Source organism: Macaca mulatta, chromosome 2, assembly GCF_049350105.2.
Source record: "Macaca mulatta isolate MMU2019108-1 chromosome 2, T2T-MMU8v2.0, whole genome shotgun sequence".
NCBI lineage: Eukaryota > Metazoa > Chordata > Mammalia > Primates > Cercopithecidae > Macaca > Macaca mulatta.
The window spans coordinates 140,861,287-140,874,980 of record NC_133407.1 but is presented as its reverse complement, the minus strand read 5'-3'; the positions used below and the strand labels follow the sequence as shown (position 1 = coordinate 140,874,980).

The following is a 13,694-nucleotide window of genomic DNA, read 5'->3' as shown; positions in this document are numbered from 1 at the left end:
ACCAAACACCTCTCAGAAAAAAAACAGATCAAACATGGAGAAAGCACATTCCCTAGAGAAAATTAGGAATATTTACCAGAAAGGTGATGAAAAATGAACTCAGACGGGTCACTGCTATTTAAGAGCACTAGCCTGCCTCTCTAGTCTCTCCAATTCACTGTAGACCAGGAACCATTTTCCATACTTGTGGTAACCCCATTTGTTCTGAACAACAAATCTGCACACAGGTCAGGCAATTAGAGCTACACTTGTGAAGACAGAGAGTGTATTTTACATGATAAGGTTCCCCTAGTACCCCTTCATCTGCATTGACCAGCCCCATTTCCCCACTTTCTCAAATAAAAAGCTCTGCCCCACACTTTAGCTCCATTACCAGCCTCGGAAATACAACAAATATGCGTTGATTACTCTCACTGTTTCTCTGATGCTTCTTCCTGGTAAAAACAAGTCTAAAGTTCTGTACTACAAATTTACCATCAAATTCTCTCTGGCTCACATATGCTACCATTGTCTTACATTTCCAATTTTCATGGCTTAAAAACTACCATTACATCTTACAGAATAAAGATTTACTATCTTGAAGTTGATGTTAAATTGGCCCTAACTTTTTCAGACTTTAAGATAGATAGCACTTGTATTTTACATAACACTGCTAGGAAAAATAACATTCTGATGAACATCCCTCTTTCCAAGTTCCTGATGTTCATTTTAACCCCATCTCCTCCTGTCTCGAGCTTTTATCCTATATTCATGCCCTCTCCTCCTCTTTATCTCATCTGGGTTCCTCAAGGTCCACACAGGCCATCTCTAATGCTCTCCTGCCTGGCCCTGCCACATTCTTTTCAATGCTGGCCCCCAGAATACTTTTATTTTGAGGATTTTGTTGCACTTCACTAGATCAGGGTTTTCCAGCCTTGACACTACTGACATTTGGGGCTTGATAACTCTTTGTTGTAAGGGGCTGTGATGGTCAATTTTATATATCAACTTGACTGGGCCACAGGTTGACTAGACATTTGGTCAAATGTAATTCAGGGTGTGTCTGTGAGGATATTTTGGATGAGGTTAACATTTGAATCTCCGGACTAAGTAAAGCAGATTGCCCTCCATAATGTGGGAGGTCCTCATCCAATCAACTGGAGCTCAAAATAGGACAAAAACTTGAGTAAGAGAAAACTCCTGCATGATTCCCACATAAGCTGGGCCATCATGTATGTTCCGTTTCTCTGGAGAATTCTGACTAACACAAGGCTCCCTTTGCACTGAGGATGTTCAGCAGCATCCCTGGCCTCTAATCACTAGATGCCAGTGGCATCCCCTTAGTTATTACAACCAAAAACAGGACCAGTCATTGTCAAATAGCCCCTGGAGACCAAGATGCCCCTAGTTGGGAATCACTGCATTAGAGCTTGGCTGGAGACACCATCAAGACAGCTGAGGACATAAAACTTCCTTAGAAACCTGAGAAATTTTTAGTAGTGATTACACCATCATTCACAGTACTCATGTCTCCCTAAATGAAGGATTTCTCCATGCTCCCTTCTTGTAGCTTTTCCATGTGTCAGACTGGATCCTATCATCCATCCACCTGTCTGCCTTTCTTTGAAAAGCAGTGGTTTTCAGATGCAGACTGGGTACGAATTCAATCACCTAGGAGGCTCGCTCAGCACACCAGTGCCCTGGAGATTCTGATTTAATAAACCTCATTGTGAGGCCAGAGAATCTCTATTAATAAAAAGTTTCATGGGTAATTCTGATACATAACCTCAATAGGAGAACAATTTCCTTAAAACTGCAGCAAGCACTGAGGGGCAAATGACACAAATGCCTCTAGACACAAGCAAGTCATCTACCTCTTAATGGAGGTCGGAACATTCCCCAACTCCTGACTTGACAGTCTTTTCCAATAAGTGAAGAAGGATCATGAAATGGGCTGGTTTTTTAACCAGCTTAGGTCAATTTTTTAAAATTTCATCAGTTTTAAAATGATTGCCTTTCATAATAGAGAAATGAGATAAGTCATAGAAGAGAAAAATAGCCTTTATAAGAGACATAGTCAATTTTCATAGGAAAATCATAAGAAAACAATAGAGCTTTAAATCTAATTCTGGAAAATGACTCTTAATAAATCAAAAGATTGTTAAAGGACTTAGCCAGTGATAAATTAGAAAAAGGAAAATAATCTTAAATTAAATAATTCATGAACTCAGGCACACAAGTAATTTCCTAACAACAATTCAAGTTGCAAGACATATATTTATTTTGCTATGTTAGAATATAAATTTCTCATCCTCAAGGGCTTTCATTTGTCCGGTTTAAAATTCTACAGCAAATCAGTAAATATTAAGGATAATGTTACACCTAAAATTTTCCTCAAAATAAAATCTATGTATAGCTAGGAAAAACAGAAATCAGAAACTCATTTCAAAAAAGAAAAGCTTTCAAAAAGCTTTGTAGAAATTTTGAGCTATACTCTTTTGAGAATAGATTGACATTGGAATGTGCAATTTGCTCCTCATCACTGTTTGCAAAATACCATCATTATGTTATTCCAGTCCTCTGCTAGCAACAGTCATAAAATGTATGGAGATCTCCATGTATTTTATGACTCCATCTGATGAGACAATGACACTTAAGAAATCTTAAGAATTACTTGGGAAAAGAGACATTACAGAAAATGCCCTTTGATTCTAAACAACTATAACATAAAGAAGACAGTCCATGTCACTTTATCTTCCTCTAAGGAGAAAATGAAGTAACTAAAGCTAGAATTAATTACAGATAGGAGGGAATGAACCCATTAAGTGTTGAAGTTCCAACCAACCCTTAGTTGCTTCCTCCTCCTGCTTCTCAACTCCTGCTATACAACCTACTACTGATTGCTCTGGTGTCCTAATATCAAATCCTTCATTTCTGTCCCTCTGCATGCCTCCTACTTCTTTCTTATTTCTCAGTTTCATTATCTTCTTGTTCTGTAAAACCATCCAAGAACCAATTTCTCTTTGACATTCACTCTGGCAGCCTGTCCCAATTGTTGGAAAGTTGTTTGGCCAACTGTTCTTGACTTGCTATCACTTTTTCAAAATCTATCACATCTTATTTCCCCTATAGTTTCTGGACAGAGGGAAAGTCTACAAAAACAGAGAAATGGGCCCTGTCATCCACAATGAGGATCCATCAGAAGTTCTAAAGAAGCGACTTTATGACAGTAATCGTATTAGAGAAAACCCCATTCACTGTGAAAATATAAATATGAGTGAGAAAATGGCAGAAGGTTTTAAACTCCTGCACTAAGGAAAAATGATGACAATCTTGGATGCTGGCCAATCACAAACACTCATTCTCTATCCCCGTCCAGAGAGTACAGCATGATCACTATCCTCATCACAATGGCAAATTGTAATGAAACCTCTGAGGATATTAGAGAGAAAGACCTTGCTTTCTGGATTGTCAAAACAATTATAATAAAGCAGCTGCTCACCTTCATTTGAGGAATATAAAACATTATCTCTCTTCTTCACAGCAAACCTATTTCTGGATGTCTGCTATTGGATAACAAACTACGGGGAAACCTAGTGACTTATTACCGTGGATTACTGCCCCTCATGTTTCTGTGAGTGGTCTGGGCTCAGCTGGGCAGTTGTCCCTTGGCATCACTCATGCCATTTCAGTCAGATAGCACTTCAGACTGAAATGAACTAATGGTTCGGTTGGGTGGGGATGTCCAAGGTAATTTACATGTCTGGCACATTAGCTGGGAGAGCTAGAATAGCAGCTGGCTGGCCAGGAATTGATCTTTCTCCATGTGGTTAGCTTGGGCTTCCTCACAGCATAATGATCAGACTTCTTACATGGCAGTAGCTTCCCCTAGAGTGAAGATGCCAAGAAAACAAGGTGGACACTGCAAGGCTCCTTATGACTTGGCCGCAGAAGTTATGCAGGATCCCCCCGACTGCATCTGCCAGTTATCCAAGGAAAACACAGAATCAGCATGGGAAATATGAACACATAGGGTATGAACTTCCAGAAGCTCTCTGAGCTATCTTAGCTAATACAATGCCCACTAGGTAAATTAGGAGATGTACTGTTGCTCTCAGATTACAAATAAGAAAAAAGCTCACTGATTCTAGATCTGAGATCCAAGACCTAGAAAGTGTCTGAACTGGGACAGGAATCTGAGTATTCAGACGCCAAGTTCACTGTTTTGCTGGCATCAAGCAGGTGGTAAACTTAAAATGGATTATACTTAAAAAACTAACTGGGGTTTTCATCCAAATGTTAGTTTCATCTGCAATTAATCAATCATCCATAGAATGGACATTTTACAGGAGTTTGCTGTCTAACGTAAATCACATCTTTTGCTGAGAGCAATCAACTTTCCTTTAGGAAAACTGCTCCTTCATGCTGGATTTGTGACACCCTACTTTACCCTAGCTAACGGCAACATGAGCTCAAGTATTCTCTCTCATCTGAATCTTACTGCTACTAGAAGTTTATGTATTCTAATGGAAATGGCCAAGAAAGACTGTCGAAGTGTTGCTACTGAGACCCATTCTTTCCCCCAATTATTCCCTAGGCCTGATACTCTGTCACCTGATACCCTTCCTATTAATTTCCTTTATGTTGATGTAAGACTGAGTCTATGGGCTGCAGATCAGAGACACTGAATACGAGGAAGATAACTAGTTATTTTGCACACCAGATTTGGTGTCTAATTCGACTTAGTTGAAATATAACTCTACCACTTCCTTACTAGGTGTATGTATCCTTAGACAAGTTTCTTAACTTCTCTGAAACTCTTCTTCATCTGTAGAACAAAATTAATACTATCACCTTCTTCAAAGAGTTGCAAAGATTAAATGAGATAATACAAGTAAAGTACTATGTTTGGCTTGAAATAAACACAAAACATGTCAGCTATTATATTTAATATTACAGGTCCATAATCCCTTATCTGCAGCTCTAATATGCAAAATGCTCTGAAAAACCAAACACATTGTCAGCCCAACCTAACCTCAGCTGAAAAAAGATGCTCTTTATGATCTTTATCCCATTCAAGCACTAAGAAATGTCAACGTGCTTGGCCATTGCCCAAGATTCTCTATTGGAATGTCCCATAGCATACAGCACTAGTAGCATACTACCATTCTACAATCTAAAGTTCTAAACTACATTTGACCCCAAGGGTTTCAGATAAGAGACTATAGATATGTAAGTTATTATTATTCAAAAAACCTGTTTATTCAAAAAATAAACACCACACAGTTCTCTCTAGGGTGATCCCACAAAACTTAGACAATGTATTAAAACACAGAAAATTACACTAGAGCCAATTTCAGTAACAAATAAACATTTTATTCTGAACTAATACTGCTTATATAGGCAAATTGTGCCAAAGGAACAAATTTACATATAACTTGATAAGCTGCAAATATCCTACTTCAAGTTAAGGCATGTAATTAGAACTGCATCTCCTGGATTTTTAATTTAGAGTGTGTTTAAGAATTCTATTTTATTACCTGAATTAAATACCGTTGGTTTTATACTTGTAGGTTTCTCGCAGGTTTGCTGTTCACTCATATTGTATCCTCTTACTCATACTGAATCAGATAAATCAAAGGTTGATATTTGAATCCCATCTTGGGACTGCTGCTCCTGCTTATAGTGTCAGTTCTGGCCCTCAATGGTTCAGAGCTCCAGAAAAGCAGACTAAACTACTGTGGCATATTTTCTTTAGGGTTAAATTTTAATTTCAGAAGAAAAATCCTGACACTATGTTTTGAAAATAAAAAAGAAAAGTTGATGACAAAAGTGTGCAAACCCCCATACAATACAAACAGGAATTATTCAAATGATAGTAACATATGGACAAAGCCACATTACTTATGATAATGAAGAAAGTTATGATGTGCTCTATCACTTTACCACTAGTTATTTACATCTTTTAAAATAATTTTTTAAGATGTATTCCAATTCACAGTGCAAATAGTTTTGACAGCAAGCAATTGATAATACGTAAAATTTACTTATAATGCCAGTTTTGAAAACCTTCATTTAAGGAAGCATGTCTATCTGCCACAAATGCAATATTCATTAACAAAACCACCAATATAAGTGGGTTTGAAAGGATCTACCTGTTAATATAACCATTTATACATACTATGTGATTTTATGTACAATCTGGTTAAGTAGGTAGGTAAATGAAGGAAACTGAGTTATAGGAAAGCCAGAAAGGTTTCTCAAGGTCATGAGGTTAACTGCCAAGCAGATGATGCAAAAAAAAATTGTTAAAAACAATCTAACTTTAATAACAGGGTGAAGAGCTTCTCTCCAAAGTCTCCAGCATATTTTCGGTTTTCATGAATTTTTCAGACAGCATCTGTTTTTAAGTAAGTAGAAACATACTCAGGGAAAATAAGGCTTGTTAGAAGAAATTAAAGTCAAAGTCCATAAACATGCCCTCTTTACATGTGTGCTAAAGGAAATTTAATGCCACCAACACTTGATTATTTCCTAGAATGAAAGAGAATGCAAAATAGATACCTAAAACAACTTTATCTATCCCTGCACCACGCAGAACTACTGGTTCTCACAAGTCTACCAAGGAAGCCAACAGTTATTTTGTTTCTCATTACAAATAGCTGCACCCAATGCCCACGGAAAGTCTCTGCACACGATGTTATTTTTTGGCAGGTTTGGACAAGCATCTGCAATGTTCTATGGGATCTTAATGGTATCACAAGAAGGCTTTCCTACTATCAAAAAATAACAACAAATGTAGAGTGTTAAAGCTCAGGAAATGTTAGCTTCATAAAGTTTATGAAATTTTGTGGTTTTTTTTCTTTTCCTAAATAGTTTATGTGCAAGAATTCTTGGCACTGAGCAGCTAAATTGAAATTGGCATATATTTCCAATGTTACTATATTATGAATGAATAAATGAGGCATTTCCCAAACATTTGACCACAGAAAATGTTAGTCTGTAGCTCCTCCATGTTCCATGAAGTACATTTTGGATAAGTATTCTCTAAGATACATCTAATATTACAGACACATCTTAATCAATCCATAGATCTAAGAGTCCTATAAAACCAAAATCTAGCTAGTTTGTTAAAAGTTTCCATTGATAGGACACTCACTACATGTTGTGGAAACACACTCATTGATGAATGATTTCATTCAGTTGGGTCTTTACGGTTTTCTTTAATATGTCTTAGATCTTACCCCTGTGCAAATGCAAAGCAGATCTAAAAGTTTCAGTGAAACGCTCTCTGAAAAAGCCTGCAATTTGAAAGAGAAATTAGGGTGTGGAAATAAATATCTTTTTTTTTTTTTTTTTTTTTTTTTTTTTTTTTTTTTTGAGACGGAGTCTCACTCTGCTGCCCAGGCTAGAGTGCAGTGGCCGGATCTCAGCTCACTGCAAGCTCCGCCTCCCGGGTTTACGCCATTCTCCTGCCTCAGCCTCCCGAGTAGCTGGGACTACAGGCGCCCGCCACGTCGCCCGGCTAGTTTTTTGTATTTTTTTAGTAGAGACGGTGGAGATAAATATCTTTTAACAACACAAACTTCGTATTTTCCCCGCTTTGCTTGAAAGAGTGGCATTCAGAGGAAGAACAAAATTCAGTAACAAGTTATCTTCTTCCACTTGAAATTGTTTCATGTAAATGAAGACATCGATTACATCCCCCTGCACTGAATTTACACCACCATAAGCTAAACATCCTAAGTTATTCTTGAGACGTGGTATGGATAACATCATCATCCAAACTGACCTCCTCATGATATCAGCTTGTTTGACAAAATCTGTCTTAGTGTAGCTCACAGTCTTCAGATTGTGATCATATCTCAGTGCAGGATTAATATTGACCAGGTTTCCACTGGATCCAAGCCCTAGCTCTGCCATTCACTACCTTTAAGAGTTTTACAAGTTATTTACCTTTCTAAGCCTCGCCCTATTCAACAGTAAAAGAGTAATAATAATTCTTGCCATGGTGAGGTTTCTGTAAACATTAAATTTAAACTATTGAATCTGCTGCATAATAAGTACTCAATAAATATTAGCTAGTATCAATATGTCCATTTTGGAAATATGTGTTTTCTTCTGGCCAGTTTAAAAAAGTAGAATTCACCAAGTGCTCAAAAATGACTGATAGGCTCAGGGTTGCAATCAGCAGGTAAATGGAACAATGAGAAAAGAAACTGGCAGACAGTTAAAAATAAGCCACAAATTATCTGCAAGCAGATAAAGCCCTGACTGTATAATCATTACCAACCAGACTCTATCTTCGTCTTTCCATGTAGTAACGTGTCACTTTCTTTAAAAGTTTCAGTGAAACACTCTCAGCAAAAGCCTGCAATTTGAAAGAGAAATTAGGGTGTGGAAATAAATATCTTTTAACAACACAAACTTCATATTTTCCCCGCTCTGCTTGAAAGAGTGGCATTCAGAGGAAGAACAAAATTCAGTAACAAGTTATCTTCTACTCTTGGTTTGATGCCACTCAGCTTTGAGCTTGCTTTTGACTACACCAGTGGAGCTCGCAATCTTTCAATTTGGTGCATGACTTAAAGTTCCCTGTGGCACCTTTTAAGCACTGGCAGATTTCTACAACAATGATGAATGTGGCTCCATTTAGTTCAAACCTTTAGCATCCTATAGGTGCAAGAATTCTTGGCACTGAGTAGCTAAATTGAAATTGGCATAAATTTCCAATATGGAATCTGATCCTTCTATAATTGGTGGGGTTGTGGGGAACTCTTGGCAGGAGTGTAAAGAGTGAAGATACTCGAATTATCTCTCCTGTAATTTTTTTGATATTTTAGAAATATTCTTGATTTTTTTAAACAATCAAAAAAAGTAATAGAAAAAAGAGATTCGTTTCAATCGTGGTCTTGTTCTCAAAGGATTGTGACACATCACACAAGTTCAATTAGCCTGAATTTTACATTATATCAGGAGCATGTTATTCTACCCTCCCTCTTTCCACTTAATTTGATCAAATATTGAGTTCATTAAAAAATTTAATAAAAGGGAGGGGCGGCACCCACTAGGCTGTGAAGGATGATTCACAGCAAGGTACTTCTGAAATTTCTTGATGCACTTGCTCTTTCTCAACACCCTGGTCACCCCTTCACCCACAGCACATTGGGGCTGTGATGGGAACCCGACAAAGGGCAGCTGATCCACAGGGTGTCAGGTGGATTCCAGCAAGGGCACTGCCCACAAAGATGCAAAGATGGTAACTTAACTAATCCAGTCTTCTCTTGAGAAGAGAGCTAGCAATTAATTGAGAAAGGAGAAAAACTCAAACCACAAAGATGAAAAAGACACAATAAACAGTTAAACCAAATTAACTATGTAACCATGAAAACTGGATCCTCAAACTGCTACGACTCCTAATCAGATAAAAGTCACAAAGGACCTTCTAGTTCCGAACCACCCTCCATCTAGGTGAGGTCAAGGTGTGCCACAGTTGTGCAGCTTTCCCAGAATTCCCATCAGAATCTCCCATGTGGACAGTATTTCTCATCTCCTTATTTCTGTATTTCACCTTTTGATAAACCCCCAGCAGTTAAAGGAACCTAAATAAGTATCTACTGCTTGCAAACAAAGGAGGTCAAAGCACATTTAAAGTAAGAAAAATACTACTTGATGAATTTTCAACCAGGTTTGAAGCTATATTCTCCTCACCTCCTCTCAACTTTGCCATACACAGCACTCCATTTTGTATATCAAATTACCTTAAATTATCATTCTAGTCAAAACAATTATGTGCTAAGGAGCTAACACCATCAAGCACAGGGCTACAGAACTGCAAGATGCTCAATAAATCTTATTAGTTAATGATTAAATAAAGTTCACAGGACACAAAAATTATTAAATCAATATTTCTTAATTATATGGCATAAATCTACTAGAAACTCAGATATCTACTTATTGCTCAGAAAGTACAAGAAAAGGTGCCAGATAAACTGAAATTAGAATTCATCCATATATTTACTAAGCACTTTAATCCTAGGAAATCTGCAACACTCTGACATGTGCCATGTATTGGGTGCAGAAACAAGATAGAATCATAGGCCATTATCTTAAGGAGCTATAGGCAGTATGGACATCCTAACATACAGTAGAGATTTATTTTTTTTCATTTTCCATCCTATCACATAAGAGCTTGTAGGTTTTAAGTGGTTAGAGATCCTAAGAGGCCCTAAGGAAAAACTATGTTCACTGGAGGACATTCTGTAAAGACAGTGAATTTTTTAATACTCAGACATTCAAATAACTCTATTCAGGAGTCCACAGACAATGGCTGCTTGCAATGAAGATACACTATGGAAAAAGCTTTTAGTACAACAGAGTCACAATTAGTGCTGATCACACTCATCAGGAGGGATATTCTAAATGTGATGGGGTTTTTAACATTAAAACACACACGCACACATGTACCACACACACACACACACACACACACACACACCGGAAATAAAAACCAAGCAACTTAGAAATCTTCATAGAAGGCCGGGCACGGTGGCTTATGCCTGTAATCCCAACACTCTGGGAGGCCGAGGAGGGTGGATCACGAGGTCAGGAAATCGAGACCATCCTGGCTAACACGGTGAAACCCTGTCTCTACTAAAAATACAGAAAATTGGCCGGGCATGGCGGCAGGCGCCTGTAGTCCCAGCTACTTGGGAGGCTGAGGCAGGAGAATGGTGAGAACCTGGGAGGCGGAGCTTGCAGTGAGCTGAGATAGAGCCACTGCACTCCAGCCTGGGCGAGAGAACAAGACTCCATCTCCAAAAAAAAAAAAAAAAAAAAGAAAGAAAAGAAGAAAAAGAAAAAAGAAATCTTCATAGAAATCTGTGCCCAAAGGAATTGAAGTCAGGATGTCAAAGATTTAGATCTAGAAGTGATATCTGCACTGCCATGATCATTGGAGTTTACTTAATTCATGATAGTCAAGATATGGAAACAACCTAAGTATCTATCAATAAATGAATAAAGAAAATGTGGCATGCATACACACACACACACACACACACAGATAGAATAGAACATTATTCAGCCTTGAAAAAGAAGGAAATCCTGCCATATGTGACAACACACATGTACCTGGAAGACATTATGCTAAGTGAAATAAGCCTGTTACAGAAGGTCAAATACTAGGTGATTCTACTTATATAAGACATCTAAAATAGTCAAACTCCAAAACAAAGAGTAGAATGATGGCTTACAGAACCTATAGAGGAAGGATAAATGGAGAGTTATTGTTCAAGGACACAAAGGGTATAAAATTTCAATATGCAAGATGAATAAGTGCTAGAGATCTGCTGCACGACATAGTGCCTATAGTTAACAATACTGTTTTATGCACTTAAAAATCTGTTAAGCAAATAGATGTCAAGTGATCTTATCAGCAAAAACATGAAGCAGGGGCAGGAAGAAACTTCTGGAGAGAACAGATATATTTATTACCTTAATTGTACTGATTGTCTCATAGATCTCTGCATATATTAAAATTCACAAATTGAATATATTAAATATGTGTAGATTTTTGTACATCAACTACACTTTAATCAAGCTGTTTTTTTTGTTGGTTGGTAGGTTGTTTTTCACTCTGTCTCCCAGGCTGGAGTGCAGTAGCATGAACACAGCTTACTGTAGCCTCAACCTCCTGGGCACAAGGGATCCTCCTGCTTCAGCCTCCCATGTAGCTGGGACCACAGTCACGCATCACCATACCAGATAATGTTGTTGTTGTTGTTGTTCAGACAAGGAGTTCATTTTGTTGCTCAAGCTGGTCTTGAACTCCTGGGCTCAAGGGTCCTCCTGCCTCAGCCTCCCAAAGTGTGGGATTATAGGTGTGAGCCATCGTACCTAGCTTAAGGGGTGTGTGTGTGTTTGTGTGTGTGTGTGTTTTAAATAAATCTATGCAGACAAAGGCTTTTAAAAATGCATGACCTCAAAGATAAAAGAATCCTCTATCTGCCAAGAAAGTAATCATTACCTAAAACTCCCCTTTTTAATAACATACTGATTGACCTCAGTGGCATGGCTAACAGGGTTGAGAAGTGACAGTGGAAGTTGATGCTGGCATCTTATCCCGCATTACTGCCTTGTTCATATTTTTTAGATAATCCCTTCCCCCCACTCTCATCACCTCTCCAAAATCTGTCAGAGGGTTGGGAATTTTACATGACTTCTGGCACACTCTTTGACAGGGTATATCGTTAATCTACTGCTAAGTGATTTTTTTCCCTTTATTTTCATTCCACAAGCAAGCCTGGCCACAGTCTTCTGGCATCTTTGCTTTTTGTCTTTGTGGAATTGTTAGAATTTTTCCTGGATTCTTGGCTTTGACTATCCCACATCTTAAATTCTTATATCTGATTATATATTTAAAAATTTGCCAGGGCCTAATCAAGATGAATTAATTTAGCCATGCACCATCTTCAGTGCTTTTAGTTTGCCACACATTGCAGTTTTACTTACAGAGTCAGGTTGACCAGTGCTATGATATCAAGCTGTCTGGTCATCCCAAACATAGTTTTGATTAGTTAAGTGGTACAGGACAAGAGCTGTAAGTCCGAAACTCTAACAATCATTTCTTGGTCCCAAAACACAAGGTAAATTTCTAAGGGAATCCCCTACAATAAATCATCATATGTCAGCGACTAATTACAGCTAGTGTAGTGCTAGAAAACTACAGCATCTCAATTAATCTTGCGAGATGTCAGTTCAGAAACATGAGAGTAGGGTCAGCATGGGAGGATATACCACAGCTGGACAGAGCAGTAGCAAAGACATCTGAGCATCCATCTAAGTAAAGGGGTGCAAAGGCTGGACCAACCAAAGAAAGGGACCCTTCCAAACAAGAACTGCCTAAATTTGCCTGGATACTGACCAGAAAAACCTGTTTAATGCATAAAAAATTAGTAAAGTCAAGTGATTCTGATGGTCAGTTGCAATGATGCAATAAAAGGGAAAACTCCTCTGGAAGCAGGCAGAGCTATGTCACTCTGCGGTGCAGAGGGGATAGTTACGTGACCTTGAGAAATGCACTCAGCCTTTTTGAACTTAAATATCCAAAATTACAAAGTGAGGATAGTTATTCCCATTTTGGAAGGTTGTTGTAAAGATTAGAAATAATATGCAAGGGTGTCAGGCACACAGTCAATGCTCAAAAAGAGCTAAATTTACTATAAACTCCACTGTGCCTGGCTGAGGGTTCTTAGAAGATCAGCTAGGTTATCACTTCCCTGAGGATACCTTATGTCAAGAACATACTGTCCCGGCTTCTACTTGCTGTGTAATTCAAAGACCAGTATGGCTTGTCTAGTCATGCCAAGTCTCACCGACAGTACCCAATATCTCATAATATAACATGGCAATCTTGAACTGAGACATTCAGTGAGCTCTTATTGAATGAGAATTCCATTCTTATTGAATGGAAAGAATGAGAACAACAGTCAACCATAAACCTTGCACAAGAATGCCTAACATAAGCTGTTTTACCTGGGTACATGATCACTTGTGAGGCTTTGTGAAAGTTGCAAATGTTGACAGATTGTAAAATGAACATCTATTAATTGCCAAGGAGCATCAACTCAAACGTTATGACAACCTTGCTTTGAGAATGTAAATTATGATAATTTCTTTGCAGGGCAATCTGGAAATAATTATAAAAGTTTTTA

The 13,694-nt window shown here is 38.0% G+C and overlaps 1 protein-coding gene and 1 long non-coding RNA gene across 3 annotated transcripts in view; one reads left to right on the top strand and one right to left on the bottom strand.

Moving 5' to 3' along the window:
- Nucleotides 1-13,694, bottom strand: part of CNTN4 (contactin 4) — a 975,901-nt gene that overhangs the window by 938,541 nt on the left and 23,666 nt on the right. The window lies entirely within an intron of this gene.
- LOC144339537 (uncharacterized) overlaps nucleotides 1-13,694 on the top strand; it is a 41,356-nt gene that overhangs the window by 15,216 nt on the left and 12,446 nt on the right. The window contains exon 2 of the long non-coding RNA XR_013414565.1: nucleotides 3,524-3,613. This is a non-coding gene — a long non-coding RNA (uncharacterized LOC144339537). The remainder of the gene's footprint in view (nucleotides 1-3,523; nucleotides 3,614-13,694) is intronic.